This window comes from Argentina silus, assembly GCF_951799395.1.
Source record: "Argentina silus genome assembly, chromosome: Y".
Lineage (NCBI taxonomy): Eukaryota > Metazoa > Chordata > Actinopteri > Argentiniformes > Argentinidae > Argentina > Argentina silus.
The window spans coordinates 37206420-37220626 of record NC_139654.1 but is presented as its reverse complement, the minus strand read 5'-3'; the positions used below and the strand labels follow the sequence as shown (position 1 = coordinate 37220626).

Genomic DNA, 14207 nt, shown 5'->3' with positions numbered 1-14207 from the left:
CAGTACAGGCCTAGCAGAGCATCACCAAAGAAGATGCTCAGCGTCTGGTAGGGTTAGTGGGTTGCAGACTTCAGGCAGTTATTGTCCACTAAATACTAGTGGATTGTCCACTAAATACTAAACATGACTGCTTCATTTGGACATTTGATAAGTCTGTACCATTACTTTTGGGTACACTGAAATAGGGGGACTATGCATAAAAAGTGAGGTAATTTTTGAATGGTGAAACCAATGTGTACACAAATACCATCAAATAAAAGCTAAAAATCTCTACTTTAACCTTGTAGTAATTGTTTAATTTCAAATCCAAACGTTTGGAGTATAGAGCCGAAAGAACAAAAAAAAATTTGTTGTCTCATTACTTACACAGGCAGGGGTTTGGGAAAGTGAACAACATTTGACGGTGAATACATACTGTATGTCAAACCCCAGCCTGACCACTCCGTTCTTCCACCTCGGCTGGCCGCCTCTAAGAGGATGCAGTGGTCGCGCTCGTTGGTCACGGCTTTTCACTGTCTTGGCGCCCCGGTGGTGGAACGAGCTTCCCAGTGCGGTCAGGACTGCAGAGTCACTACCTATCTTCTGCCGTAGATAGAAGACCCATCTCTTCAGGCTACATCTGGACTGTCCCTCCTAAAGACCTCTTCACCTTCCACTACCCACCTGTACAGTTCCTCTACTGTAAAGCATTTTTAAAAAGCATTGTGACTGCCAATGGCCCCTGGTCCTAGCATAGTTTTGTTTTTCTTATTGTAGTGGTGTCCGTGTACACAGAGGCAGACGCAGCGGTGTAGTGAGGGAAAGGTCCCGTTTATTCATACAGTCAGTAATCGTTCAATCAGAGTTCGTTGGCTTTCCAGCCTCGTCAGAGCGTCTCTCTCTCTCCACTGTCCGCTCTCCTCGCCTTTCTCGCCGTTTCCAGCCTAGCTACCGAAATGGCAGAAGCACACACATCTTAAACATTCGCCGACGAGACTTAATTCGCAGCAGGTGTGCAACAAAAGTCTCGCCGACACAACCCCGGCCACGGTCCTGTAGCTCCCTCTACAGGCCGAACGCTGCATGTCCCCCCACATACCCCCACCGCCCGACACAGGCCGGGGACCCGACGGCCGACGACCTACTCCCCCCCCCCTGCACGGGAGAGGAAGTCTGCCACGACCATCTGCGCCCCCGGTCTGTGCACGACGGAAAAGTTGAAGGGCTGCAACGCGAGGTACCACCGGGTGATCCTCGCGTTTACATCCTTCATGCGGTGGAGCCACTGGAGGGGGGCATGGTCGGAGTAGAGGGTGAAGGCGCGACCCAGCAGGTAGTAGCGGAGGGTGCCGACTGCCCACTTGATGGCCAGGCACTCCTTCTCCACGGTGCTGTACCGGCCCTCCCTCTCCGACAGCTTGCGGCTCAGGTACAGCACCGGCCGGTCGGCCCCCTCCACGCGCTGGGTCAGCACTGCTCCCAGCCCTCTATCCGACGCGTCCGTCTGTAGGGAGAAAGGGAGGTTAAAATCAGGCGCATACAGGACCGTTTCTCCACAAAGAGCCCCCTTAAGGGCCTCGAACGACCCCTGGCACTGGCCCGACCATTGGACCGGATCCGGGGCACCCTTCCGGGTGAGGTCCGTCAAGGGACTGGCCAGCTCTGAAAACCCTGGTACGAACTGGCGGTAATATCCCGGGCCCTCACCTCCTTCTTTGTCTTGGGCCGGGGAGAGGCGGCGATGGCCGCAGTCTTTTCAATCTGCGGTCGCACCTCCCCCCGTCCCAAGTGGTACCCCAGATACCGGATCTCCCTCCGCCCGATCACGCACTTTTTCGGGTTGGCCGTCAGCCCCGCCTGCCTCAGGGACCGCAGAACAGCAGCCACACTCCGCACATGCTGCGGCCAGGTGTCACTGTGAATGACAATGTCATCTAGGTAGGCCGCAGCATAGGCGGCGTGCGGCCGCAGAATACGGTCCATGAGGCGCTGAAAAGTGGCTGGGGCTCCGAACAACCCGAAAGGGAGCACGGTGAACTGGAATAACCCGAGCGGAGTGGAGAATGCCGTTTTCTCCCGGGACACCGGCGAGAGTGGAATCTGCCAGTATCCCTTCGTGCAATCCAATGTCGTGAAGTACCTGGCCGTACCAAGCCGGTCCAAGAGCTCGTCGACCCGGGGCATCGGATATGCATCGAACTTGGATTATTAACCCGTCTATAATCCACACAGAACCGTATAGCCCCATCTGGCTTTTTGACAAGCACGATGGGGCTACACCAATCACTGCGGGACTCCTCGACCACACCCAGCTCCAGCATAGCTTCCAACTCCGTGCACACAACGTTTCGTTTGTGCACCGGCAACCTATAGGGACGCGTGCGCACCGTTAAACCCGGCTGCGTTTCTATATGGTGGTCGATGAGCGTAGTCCGACCGGGCAGGGGAGAGAACACGTCAGCGAACTTAAGCTGCAAATCTGCAACGTCCGCGGCCTGGCTAGCAGAGAGATGGTTATCAATATCGACCGGAGTGCTAACTTTCGATTTTGGGACTTCCGGACCGAACTCCTCTCTCTCCGGAATTACCGTAGCCAGAGCAACCGTGACCACGTCGTTCAATTTTTTTAGGAGATTGACGTGATACACCTGCAAGCTATCCCCCCGGTCCGAGCGTACAACCTCATAATCCACGTCCCCCATGCGACGTGTGACCACAAACGGCCCTTGCCACTTCGCGAGTAATTTCGTGCTGGAGGTGGGTAACAGTACGAGCACCTTGTCTCCCGGTGTAAACTCTCGTAGGGTAGACCCCCTGTCATACAGGCGTTTCTGACACTCCTGGGCTTGCAGCAAATGCTCACGTGAGATAGCCCCTAGGGCGTGGAGCTTTGTGCGCAAGTCGAGGACGTACTGGATCTCACTCTTACTGTCGCTAGACCCTTCCTCCCAATTTTCTTTAAGCAGGTCTAGGACACCCCGGGGCTTACGCCCGTAGAGTAATTCAAACGGGGAAAACCCGGTGGAAGCTTGGGGAACTTCCCGCACCGCAAACAACAGGGGATCTAGCCATTTATGCCAATTCCGACTATCCTCGTGGACAAACTTCCGGATCATTGACTTCAAGGTCCGATTGAACCGCTCACAAAGGCCGTCAGTGGCCGGGTGGTAAACACTGGTTCGAATCGCCTTGATGTTCAACAAGCCATACAGTTCTTTGAGGGTGCGTGACATAAAATTAGTGCCCTGATCGGTGAGAATCTCTTTCGGGATTCCCACGCGGGAGATGACTTGAAACAATGCTTGCGCTACACTCCTGGCAGAGATATTGCGCAGAGGTATTGCCTCGGGGTATCGGGTGGCGTAATCTATCAAGACCAACACAAATCGATAACCCTGTGTGCTCCGGTCAAATGGCCCGATAATATCCATCACAATGCGGTCGAACGGGTTCTCGACCAATGGTAAGGGCCGCAAGGGGGCCCGTGGAATGGCCGGGGGATTTACTAACTGACATTCCCGACAGGAAGCGCACCACCTACGCACCTCTGCCCGAATCCCCGGCCAATAAAATCGAGCCATTATACGGTGCAGTGTTTTGTCATACCCTAGATGGCCCGCCATGGGGTTGAAATGAGCCGCCTGGAAGACCATTTCGCGGCGGCTGCGGGGAACCAACAACTGGGTTACTTCCTCCTGACTATGTGAGTCACGACTTACTCGATATAACCTGTCGCTGATAATCGCGAAATAGGGGTAGGCGCGCACCGTGTCTGGCCGTATCAAAGTACCATCAATTGCTATCACTTGGTCAAAGGCTGATCTTAGGGTCTCGTCACGAGACTGCTCGAGGGGGAAGTCGCCTAGCAGCGGATAGTTCGGCGGGGAAGTCTCGGGGTGAGGCGCCCCCGCCGGCTCCGGCTCCCCGGCAGTGTCGCGAGGCGCCGCCTCGGCACAGAGCACATTACACGCCACACACCTCCCTAGCTGTCGTGCACGCATCCCGGTAGCCCTCTTTACCGCTTGAGGAAACCCCTCCCAATCCACGCCTAGAATCAGGGGATGCGTGAGGCGTGGGCTAACCGCCGCCTGTACACTATGGTTTTTCCCCTCAAAATGAATTTCGATAGCGACCACCGGATATTCGTGAATGTCCCCATGCACACACCTCACCCGCACCCTCGATGCCTTCAACAATGCCCCCGGCCGAACCAGGCGCTCCTGGATCATGGACTGCATGCAGCCCGAATCCAAGAATGCCTAGTGCGTATCATGTTGTATCCTTACCGGAATACGATACGCCGCTCCTGGTCCGGGGGGAGGGCCCGGTATGTCGCCGATGCGGACGACCTGTCCCACGTCCATCGCCTGACATTCGGCCTGCACGTGGCCCGGCCGTCCGCACCGCCAACACACCCCCCCTGTCGCTCGAGGTGCTCCCTGTGGGGCTGGGGTCGGTTCTGGGCGTCGGCCCCCCCCCCCTTGCCGCGGGGCCGGGGTTGGTCGTTGTGGCCCCCGCGGTGGGAGGGAGAGATGGTCCTCAGCCAGTCCCACGGCGGTCTTGAGGTTCTGGGGGCGGTGGTACTGGACCTTGGGGGGACCTGGTGCCGCTCCGGTCCCCGGCGCCGGCCCGCCGACCCTGGTGAAGTCCTGGAGGAGTTTTTTTTATTAATTTTTCCAGAGAACAGATTGGTGTTGAATTGTGGGATATATGAAGGATTGCCCCTTTTAAAAGGCTACCCATTTTTAATTGGCAATTATGGCACTTGAAAGTAGCCAAATATCCCTCTGATAAAAAAAACAACCTAAAAACTTGACATCAAAGATGAGCATGGAAATTAACAGGCCATGTAGCAATTAAGTTTGTTTTATTTTCTAGTGCATGAGGTTATTCGCAGGTTACCTAAATGTTAACCTCGTCCCCAGGCTATTGCTCACAGCGCATATAAGTCTGGAATAACGACGACTCAAACCTGGCCGTAGGGTGGTTACTGATTAAAGTATTTGTTATTATTTGATTTCAGCTAATCACACGGCTGCAAGGTGTAGCTTTTTATCAGAAATGTGTGGAATGTGCTGTGGAAGATGATTGATGCGAGGTAAAGCCCATGGCTATGCCCCGTCCCCATTTTTGACGCTCTTGCTCTTGGCTTAATGAAGGCCAATGAAGTTTAACGCATTGGTCCAACAGACCTTTTGGGCATTTGGGCAGAAGTGTCTGGGAACGAGACTACTTAAATCTTAACATAATATTAACATAATCTTCAGCAGTACATGCTAAGCACAGTGTATCTATGAGAAGATATTCAGCACTTTGCTCGTACAAAAGTCCTACAATTCCGAAGCGAGTATAAACCAAGGCAATAATTAATATTAAATACATTTAACTACATTCATAAAGTTCTTCATAACCAACATCAGGGAGATGTGACCAGAGAGGTGGTGAGTGGATCCTGGCTATAAGGGCACACTCTTGCCAACACACATTCTGGTGTGACATGTGCGATGTCTTATTGATCTATGTTGCTTTGGCTGTCTCCACGTGTGGATCATTGTAATCAGGGGTGGGGCTGGCCTTTTAAACACCTGTGCTTTGTTTCATTCAGGGAAAACAAAGAGATTTTTAACATTTCTTTTAAAGAGACAACACACATTTTCTGCCATGCCTCTATCAATTGATTTGGCTTTAATCAATGGTTTCTTCTTGATGTTGTGTACATGTTTTCATGCCTATGTCACCTTTCAGAGGAAATCAAGGAACCTATCCAGATCTGATGTCGTATTAGATGAGTCAAACCCTGTCAGAACATAGTTTGCTTTTGCTAGATTATTTTCTTTTCTTGTCTAGTATTGGTATACATGGTCGAAATTATGCACTCATATTTAGTATTTGGTCGACACTACTTTGTATGCAAACCGTCTGGGACCCATTGACCCCACCAGGTGCTGGGTATTTTTTCTGGTGATATTCTGCCAGGCCAGCCATCTTCAGTTTTTGAGGTCTTTTTGCCCATAATCTTACCATCAGAAAATGAAATGCATGTTCAATAGGATTTAAATCCAAAGATTGACATGGCCAGTCAAGAACTTTCCACTTTTTCGCCCTGAAAATCTCCCTAGCTCCAATGGCAGTATGTTTTGGGTCATTGTCTTACTGTTTGATGAAGCGCCATCCAATGAATTTGGAAGCATTGCTTTTACTCGACCAGACAAGATGTTTCTGTACACTTCAGAATACATTCTGCTGCTGCTGTCAGCAGTAACATCATCAATTATGATAAGTTAGCAAGTTCTAGTGGCAGCTATACATGCCCAAACCATAGCATCCCCTCCACCATGTTTCACAGATGAGATGGTATGCTGTAAACCTTGGGCAGATCCTTTTTTCTCCAAACTTTCCTCTAGCAATCACTCTGATAATATTCACCTTATCTGTCCACAAGACTTTTTTCCACACCTCTGCAGGCTTTTTAGGTACTTCTTAGCAAACTCTAACCTGACTATCCTTTTTAAGGATAACTAGTGGTTTGCATCTTGCAGTAAAGCCTCAGCCATTTGCGATTGCTGAGCTCATCAGTGCTTGATTTTGGCAAGCCTAAGGTTTTGACTATGTTTCAGATTTTTCAGCTTTCACCATTTGTCAATTGCTTTGCTATTGTAATGTATCTCACACCTTGTCCTTTGTTGGGAATGATATTTAAGGAGAGGGACAGCGAGATATTCTTTGAGTTTTGGGTTAGGCCCATCACGGGCATCATTCTCCCGCGTTGGGGAAAAATAAAAAAGTTTTTATTTCAAATCCAAAAAGAAGAAAAAATGCTTCACTGTCCCATTACTTACGCACGGTACTGTATAACGTTTTGTGGAAAGGGTTCTACATGGAACCCAAAAGGTTTCTTCAAAGGGACAGTGGAAGAAGAACCCTTTTTGGTTCTAGGTAGCACTTTTTTTCTAAGAGTGCAGGATCTGTGATGGGTCTGTCTGTCTCTATCCACGGTATATTTGCTTGAATGCCACAGCCTATTTAAGTATTGTTGCTGACCATGTGCATCCCTTCATGGCCACAATTGACCCATCTTCTAATGGCTACTGCCAGCATGATAATGCACCATGTCACAAAGCAAAAGTCATCTTAAACTGGTTTCATGAACATGACAATGAGTTCAGTGTTCTTCAGTGGCCTTCCCAGGATCTGAATCCAATAGAACACCTTTGGGATGTGGTAGAACAGGAGATTCACATCTTGAAAGTGAACCTGAAAAATCTGCAGGAATTGAGTAATGCAATCATGTCATCATGGACTAGAATCTCAAAGGAATGTTTCCAACATCTTGTGGAATCAATGCCATGAAGAATTTAGGCTGTTTTGAGAGCAAAGGGAGGCCCTACCCAGTATTAGTATAGTGTTCCTCATAAAGTGCTCTGTGAGTGTATATCTAACTATCTTTGTTTTTGCTGGTCTGTAGGATCTATGATGGCCGTCAGCCCATCCTGTGTATCATGGACACAGCCATGATCAAAACCATCCTCATCAAGGAATGCTACTCCCTTTTCACTAACAGGAGGGTAATACGCTAAATTGAAGTTGTTGTATGGGAAAAAAAACATAAGGGCTCCTTAAATAGATAATATCATTGTTATTATAGCATTATTAATATTAGGTTAATCTTGCAGTATATAATAATTATTATTTTTCTAGAATTTCTATCTCAACGGGCCTCTGTATGACGCCGTGTTTATCGCTGAGGATGATGCATGGAGACGGATCCGCAGTGTCCTGTCTCCCTCCTTCACCAGTGGGCGGATCAAAGAGGTACAGTCCCATCTCTCCTCTCCTTCTTTCATTCATTCCTTTATACAACACAAATAAATGAATGACTAACAACTCTGACGCGTGTGTGTGTGTGTGTGTGTGTGTGTGTGTGTGTGTGTGTGTGTGTGAGAGAGAGTGTGTGTGTGATTTGTACTATGTGTATAGTGTGTATTCATTGTTGTTTGTTGTTGTGTGAAGCAGCAACTTTAATTAAGTAATCCAAGACAAATTTTCATCCGGGACAATAAAGTATATTTGATCTTATCTTCGATAAGTTCAATGGTCAGATGACAGAGTATAGAATAATAGTTCATCTTTGGAGTCACTTATTCCTTGACTATATACATAATGTATCCTGTATGGATGTATATTCTCAGGCTATATAAACATTTAAATAATTCCTGTTTCAAACATGATATTAACCCATGTTTTGCACATATTAATCCATGTATCAATCATGATATTTTTCCATGTATCCTTCCCAACTCAGATGTTCGGGATCATGAAGCAGCACTCTGGTAATTTGGTCAGCAATCTGAAGAAGACGACCGATAACGATGAGCCCATTGAACTAAAAGAGTGAGTATTTATCTCCGAGACGATAAGGTGAATTTGTCATTTCAGTGAACTCCCCCTTTAATTTTGTGGTTGTGGTTCTGGTGGTCAGAGATTGTGTGGTTGTGTTCCAGGTTCTTTGGACCATACAGTATGGATGTGGTCGTCAGCACTTCATTCAGTGTTGACATCGACTCCCTCCACAACCCCTCCTACCCCTTTGTGACCAACATCAAGAAAATGCTCAAGTTTGACATCTTCAGCCCACTGTTCCTCACAGTCGGTACAACTGCCCCCATATAGCTTTCAGTCATTTTGTGCTTAATAAATGAAGCTATTGATTTCATTGATTAGACTGACATAAACCCCACTGCCAATGGTTTGCGCTCTACTCATTTGACAAACACATGGGCCCTGTCCAGAACCAACCTCTAGTTCCTAAATGCTGGACACTTGGAGATCTGAGTGGATTGGATACAGAAGTGTCTAGGGATAGAGCCTAGGAGTTGTTTCTGGACAGGGCTGTGCATTGAATAGGATTGGAGTCACGTATCATGGTATTTCCTGTTCCTGTTTGTAACTGTGGCATTTCCTGTCCGTCCAGCATTCTTCCCCTTCATGGGTCCTGTTATGGCAAACATGGAGGTATCCCTATTCCCTGCCTCAGTCACAGATTTCTTCTACGCTGTCTTTCAGAAGATCAAGTCCAATCGCGTGGCTAGCACCAGGAAGGTATGTAAATATAACTGATCAAATATACGATCTTCAGCCAGTATTGTGTAATACAATTGTAGAGATTTGGTAGCATCTGGTAGTTCTCATGTGATTTTGATCTGACGTAAGCCTGCTTCCAGAGTCGGGTAGATTTCCTGCAGCTGATGATAGACTCGCAGAAAGACAGCAACTCAAAGGGAGAGGAGCAGAGTAAAGGTGCCTGCCTTAAACACACACACACACACACACACACACACACACACACACACACACACACACACACACACACACACACACACACACACACACACACACACTGTATACTAGCATCTAACACACACACATACAGTACCTGCCTCAAACACCTATACCTACAAACACACCTACCACCCCATTTCTCCCATCATCATAGGATTGAGTGACCATGAGATCTTGTCCCAGGCAATGATGTTCATCTTTGCTGGCTATGAGACCACCAGTAGCTCTCTGTCCTTCCTGGCCTACAATCTGGCAACCAACCCTCACATCATGACCAAGCTGCAGGAGGAGATAGACACTGTGTTTCCCAACAAGGTAACCGCTCTGCAGACTCCTATATAGTACTATTCATGTGGAACAGGTGATAGTGACAGTGACAGTGTGATAGTGACATGATAGTGACAGTGTTTTAGAGGGTACTGATGAGTGTGTAACTGCTGTGCACTGCAGACTCCTACAGATGGTTAGATAGGTGACAGTATTTTGCAGTGTGCTAATGTGTCTGTAGCATCCCTGTGCAGACTTCTGCCCAGTATTATTCATTTGAAACAGGAAGTAGATAGGTGTTGTTGGAATCTTCAGAATAGTTAAAAGGCCAGTACCTGAGGACCTGAGGGATCTACAGGGTATATACCTTAAAAGCATGTCTGACATGCAGTGGTGTGCATGACCATAGAGTGATTTCTAAACTAATACAATTATCTTAAAATAAATTATAAAACTAACAGGTAATCAGTGCAGAGACTTGTGTGATATGTGCTCTCCATCTGACTCGTGCTGCTGCATTTTGTATCATTTGCCAAGAGCTTTCTTTGGTCGACACAACAGCTAATGTCCAACACTGCAAGTTCATTTCGGGGGGATATATTATTATTAGGGAGGATGTTGTTGTTTGGACAACTTCAGACAGAATTTCTCCACGATGGCAGATTTCTGGCAAACTTACTTACTCTTCTTTAAGTGATACAAATGTGTTTTAGTCACATTCTTGATATGGGTTTCAAAATTAAGATCTGAGTCAATGGTAACACCTTGTTTTTTTGCCTGGTGCTTAGTGTTACTGTAAGTAGTGTCTTTAAGTGTGCAGACAGTTTGACCAGGACAAGGACAAAGAGCATTTTGGCATCAGCATTAATTAATTAATTCTAAGGTCATTAAGAACCTAGTTAATAACTTAACAACATAGTGCTATCTCAGTGCTATGATCGGCACAAAAGCCAGATTGGAACATGTCAAAGGTACAGTTGGGAATAAGGAGATTATTTAACAGTTTGAACACCTTTTTTTCAAGAATTATTATTTTTTTGCTTAAAAAGGGAAGGTTGCAGATGAACAGACCCCCACTTTGCTGAGCATTTCTGTATGACCACTGCAAAAGAGTTCATAGTGCTTCCATGTGGTGGAAGGTGGGGTAACAAGTCATCAAACACATCTTCAGGTCTTGCCTGAGTGATCCTCCTCACCTAATATTGTTTCTCTTATCTCAGAAGTATGTTGCAAATTCCTCACATTTGTAGGTGGAGAGCAGATCACCAGGTGTCTTGTGGGCGGGATTTATAAGGCTGTCAATCGTTGAAAAGAGCACTGTTTGAGTTGTTATGATTCATTATCAATTTTGAGAAATGATCCGGCTTGGCGTTTTTTTTATTGCCTTATTAAAAGCAGAAAGATGCTCTCGAAGAATATCAAGGTGGACCTGCAGTTTTTGTCAGCTGAGACTTTCTGCAAATTCTTTTAAATTTGGCCACAGCCTTTTTCAGTTTGACTGGTGCTACAGAGTCGATAGTTGCCCTTAGTTTGGTGTTGAAGCTGGTTACTAAATCATTATCACAGAAGGAAGCTGTTGATGGTGTACTATTCATATTCATATTCATCATGAAATTCTCATCTGCTCAGCGACATGGCTAGATAAATAATAGAGTGAAAATATATTTTTTCCCCACTTCTAATAGACTGACATGCATTCATGTTTAGCCAGGTTTCAGATAAAAACATTACAGTGCAGCTTTCGCTCTGAGATAAGATCAATAAAGGTTTTGCCAGATAGGGACCTAATATTCAAAAGCACCATGGTAATGTTCTCTGGGCTGTTCGGTGCTGCCCGGCCACAGTTAATGGAATGGATACCAAGTTATTCACATTTGAACCACCTGACAGTTTTCTTGTAGTCTGTCGACTGTGATAGGAAATAATAGACTATAGCACATTCAGTATTCCAAGCAGTCAATCCACTGCTTGGAATTGGAAAGCAGCGCAGTTTAGTGGCATTTTGACTTCTGATTGATCCTTGTGTACATCTATCATTGGTGTCATGAAATTAGGCTATGCAGATTAGAATAAGTACAGTACTGTGTTCATTTCCCAAAAAAAGAACACAAAAAACTAACAGCTCTTCAGATTTGCGACGAAAAAGAGTTAGTTCTGGGCTACGGCTACGTGAACGACCAATCACTAGTGCTCATGTGAGTGTAATATCCCTGTGCAGGCTCCTCTCCAGTACGAGGCTCTGACGCAGACTATCTAGACAGCGTGATCAACGAGTCTCTCAGGTTGTACCCCATCGACTTGAAAGAGTCGCCAAGAAATCTGTTGAGATCAGCGGCATCACCATCCCCAAGGGTATGGTTGTCATGATACCCATCTGGACCTTGCACCGTGACCCCGATGTGTGGGAAGACCCAGAGGAGTTCAAACCAGAGAGGTAATGGGCCACATCTTAACCACAACCACAATATCAATCACAACAGCAACGATAAGAGCAGTGTTCCACAAACAACCATAAAACAAACCTAAATGCGACGACCAAACACAAACAGGTTTCTTCAACCATGTATAACCATCATATTACTGTGATTTAATTGATATGTTCTTTAACCCCTCCTCCTCTGAACTCTCCGTGTGTAGGTTCAGTAAGGAGAACAAGGAGAGCATCGACCCATACACCTACATGCCGTTCGGGTTGGGCCCACGGAACTGTATCGGGATGCGATTCGCTCTGGTATTGTTGAAACTGGCGATGGTGGAGATTCTACAGAGGTTCAACTTCACCGTCTGCAAAGAGACAGAGGTGAGACAAAATAATGATACAATGATTGTAAATATAATTTTGTACCTATGACTTTGTTGCGTTTCTATATGTAGCAGAGGTGATTTTGGAATCACACTCGCGTGATGTGGTAGCCCTGCCTGAGACATGTAAACTGAAGTGTCGCCCTCAGACCTTGAGGATGTCCTCTTGGCTTAATAGTAGCGTTTGTGTCTTCCACATGGGAGACCCGGGTTTGAACCCCCATACTACAATTCTGTACTTGCGTACTGCATGAGTATGTACTCCCCTTTTAATTTCCCAGATTGCATTTTTCAGTACTAGGCGCCAATCATCCTCAGTATAGGCTACCTACTAAATGATGGAAGTGTGAGATTTAAAAAAAAGCTATTTGTATTTCTGCAAAACTCCCTCGAGACTTCATAGGGCCATTTTAATGTATGTCGACCCAAGAGAGGTTGTCCAGGAGTTTGAGTTTATTTGAATTTATAGTGCAATGCTACCCGAACGTAACAGTGACACTGTATTAGGTAACATTCATAGTGTAACGCTGACATCTGTTTTACTCGTTCCTTCATACTTTAACTGTGTGTCAACTCTCACCAGATCCCCATTGAGATGGACCTACAGAACACTCTGATGCCCATACGGCCCATCAAACTCAAGCTGCTGTCCCGCTGCCAGGAGTCCAACGACAACCAGCTCAAAGCAGACAGCCAGTGATGAGGACCTGCCCTGCTGCAGGTCTCTCAGTTATTATGTTACACATAGATCTAGGATCAGCCCCAACACTGGCTACTTTCAAAAATGGGCTTAAAAAAAAAAAAGGGCTTCGCTTTTGCCTTAAATTGAAACTAAATTGGCGCTAATAATTGCACTGTGACCCTAAAATGCACTGTGACTTTTATTCTTTTTTTATGTCTTTTATGCGTTTTTATTCTAATTTTTCTTTCATGCTCTTTCCTTTTTATCTATTTTACGTAAAGCACTTTGAATTGCCTCTGTGTATGAAATGTGCTATATAAATAAACTTGCCTTGCCTTGCCTTGCCTCGCCTCGCCTCTGGGCTCTGCTGCTACTGTATGCTGCTCTCTTTGGATCTGTCTATTAGTGGAGGTCCAGGACTCGTTGTACAGAGACAGTTGTTGTCTGTCGTCTGCAGTGCAGGGATTTGCATGTGACTTGTGTATGTTTTGTACTCGTCTGGTAGTGGGTCTCTATCATCACGCTAAAAACGTGTGTATAATCACAAACTAAATCATAACATGAGAATGAACAACATGCCATCAAAACATGACAATAAATAGGTGTTAGATTAGATTCAACTTTATTGTCATTGTGCAGAGTACAAGTACAGAGACAACGAAATGCAGTTAGCGTCTAACCAGAAGTGCAAAAAAGCAGAAAAGTGCAATGTGAACAATATATACAGGTAGAGCAGTATAAGCAATATATGAGCAGTATAAGTAGTGCAGTATAAGCAGTATATGAGCAGTATAAGCAGTATATGAGCAGTATAAGTAGTGCAGTATAAGCAATATATGTATTAACAGTAACATTATAAGCAGAATAAATATAGAATGCAGTATGAACAGTATAAGCAGTATATGAGCTGTATAAGTAGTGCAGTTACCAATGTATTGGGTCTATCTATGGGTATCGTAGTGCAGCAGTAGTCAAAATGTACCTGCATTTTATCGGTTGAAGTGCCATCTCATCTGTCATAAGATTTGACTTGTAAAACTGAAAAGTAGGATACAACTAATAGCCTAAATGTATAAACACAGACCACAACCAAAAAACAACATGGGAAAATCGTTTACGCATCCTCTGCAGCAGGAAC

General features: G+C 45.9%; 1 pseudogene across 1 annotated transcript in view; it reads left to right on the top strand.

The window, feature by feature from the left end:
• Positions 1-12436, top strand: part of LOC310824101 (cytochrome P450 3A27-like) — a 63336-nt pseudogene extending 50900 nt beyond the window's left edge. The window contains exons 4-10 of the transcript in view: positions 7445-7544; positions 7678-7791; positions 8282-8370; positions 8481-8622; positions 9481-9633; positions 11804-12019; positions 12223-12436. The product of the transcript in view is annotated as a cytochrome P450 3A27-like (transcript). The remainder of the gene's footprint in view (positions 1-7444; positions 7545-7677; positions 7792-8281; positions 8371-8480; positions 8623-9480; positions 9634-11803; positions 12020-12222) is intronic.
• Positions 12437-14207: the final 1771 nt, after the last annotated feature.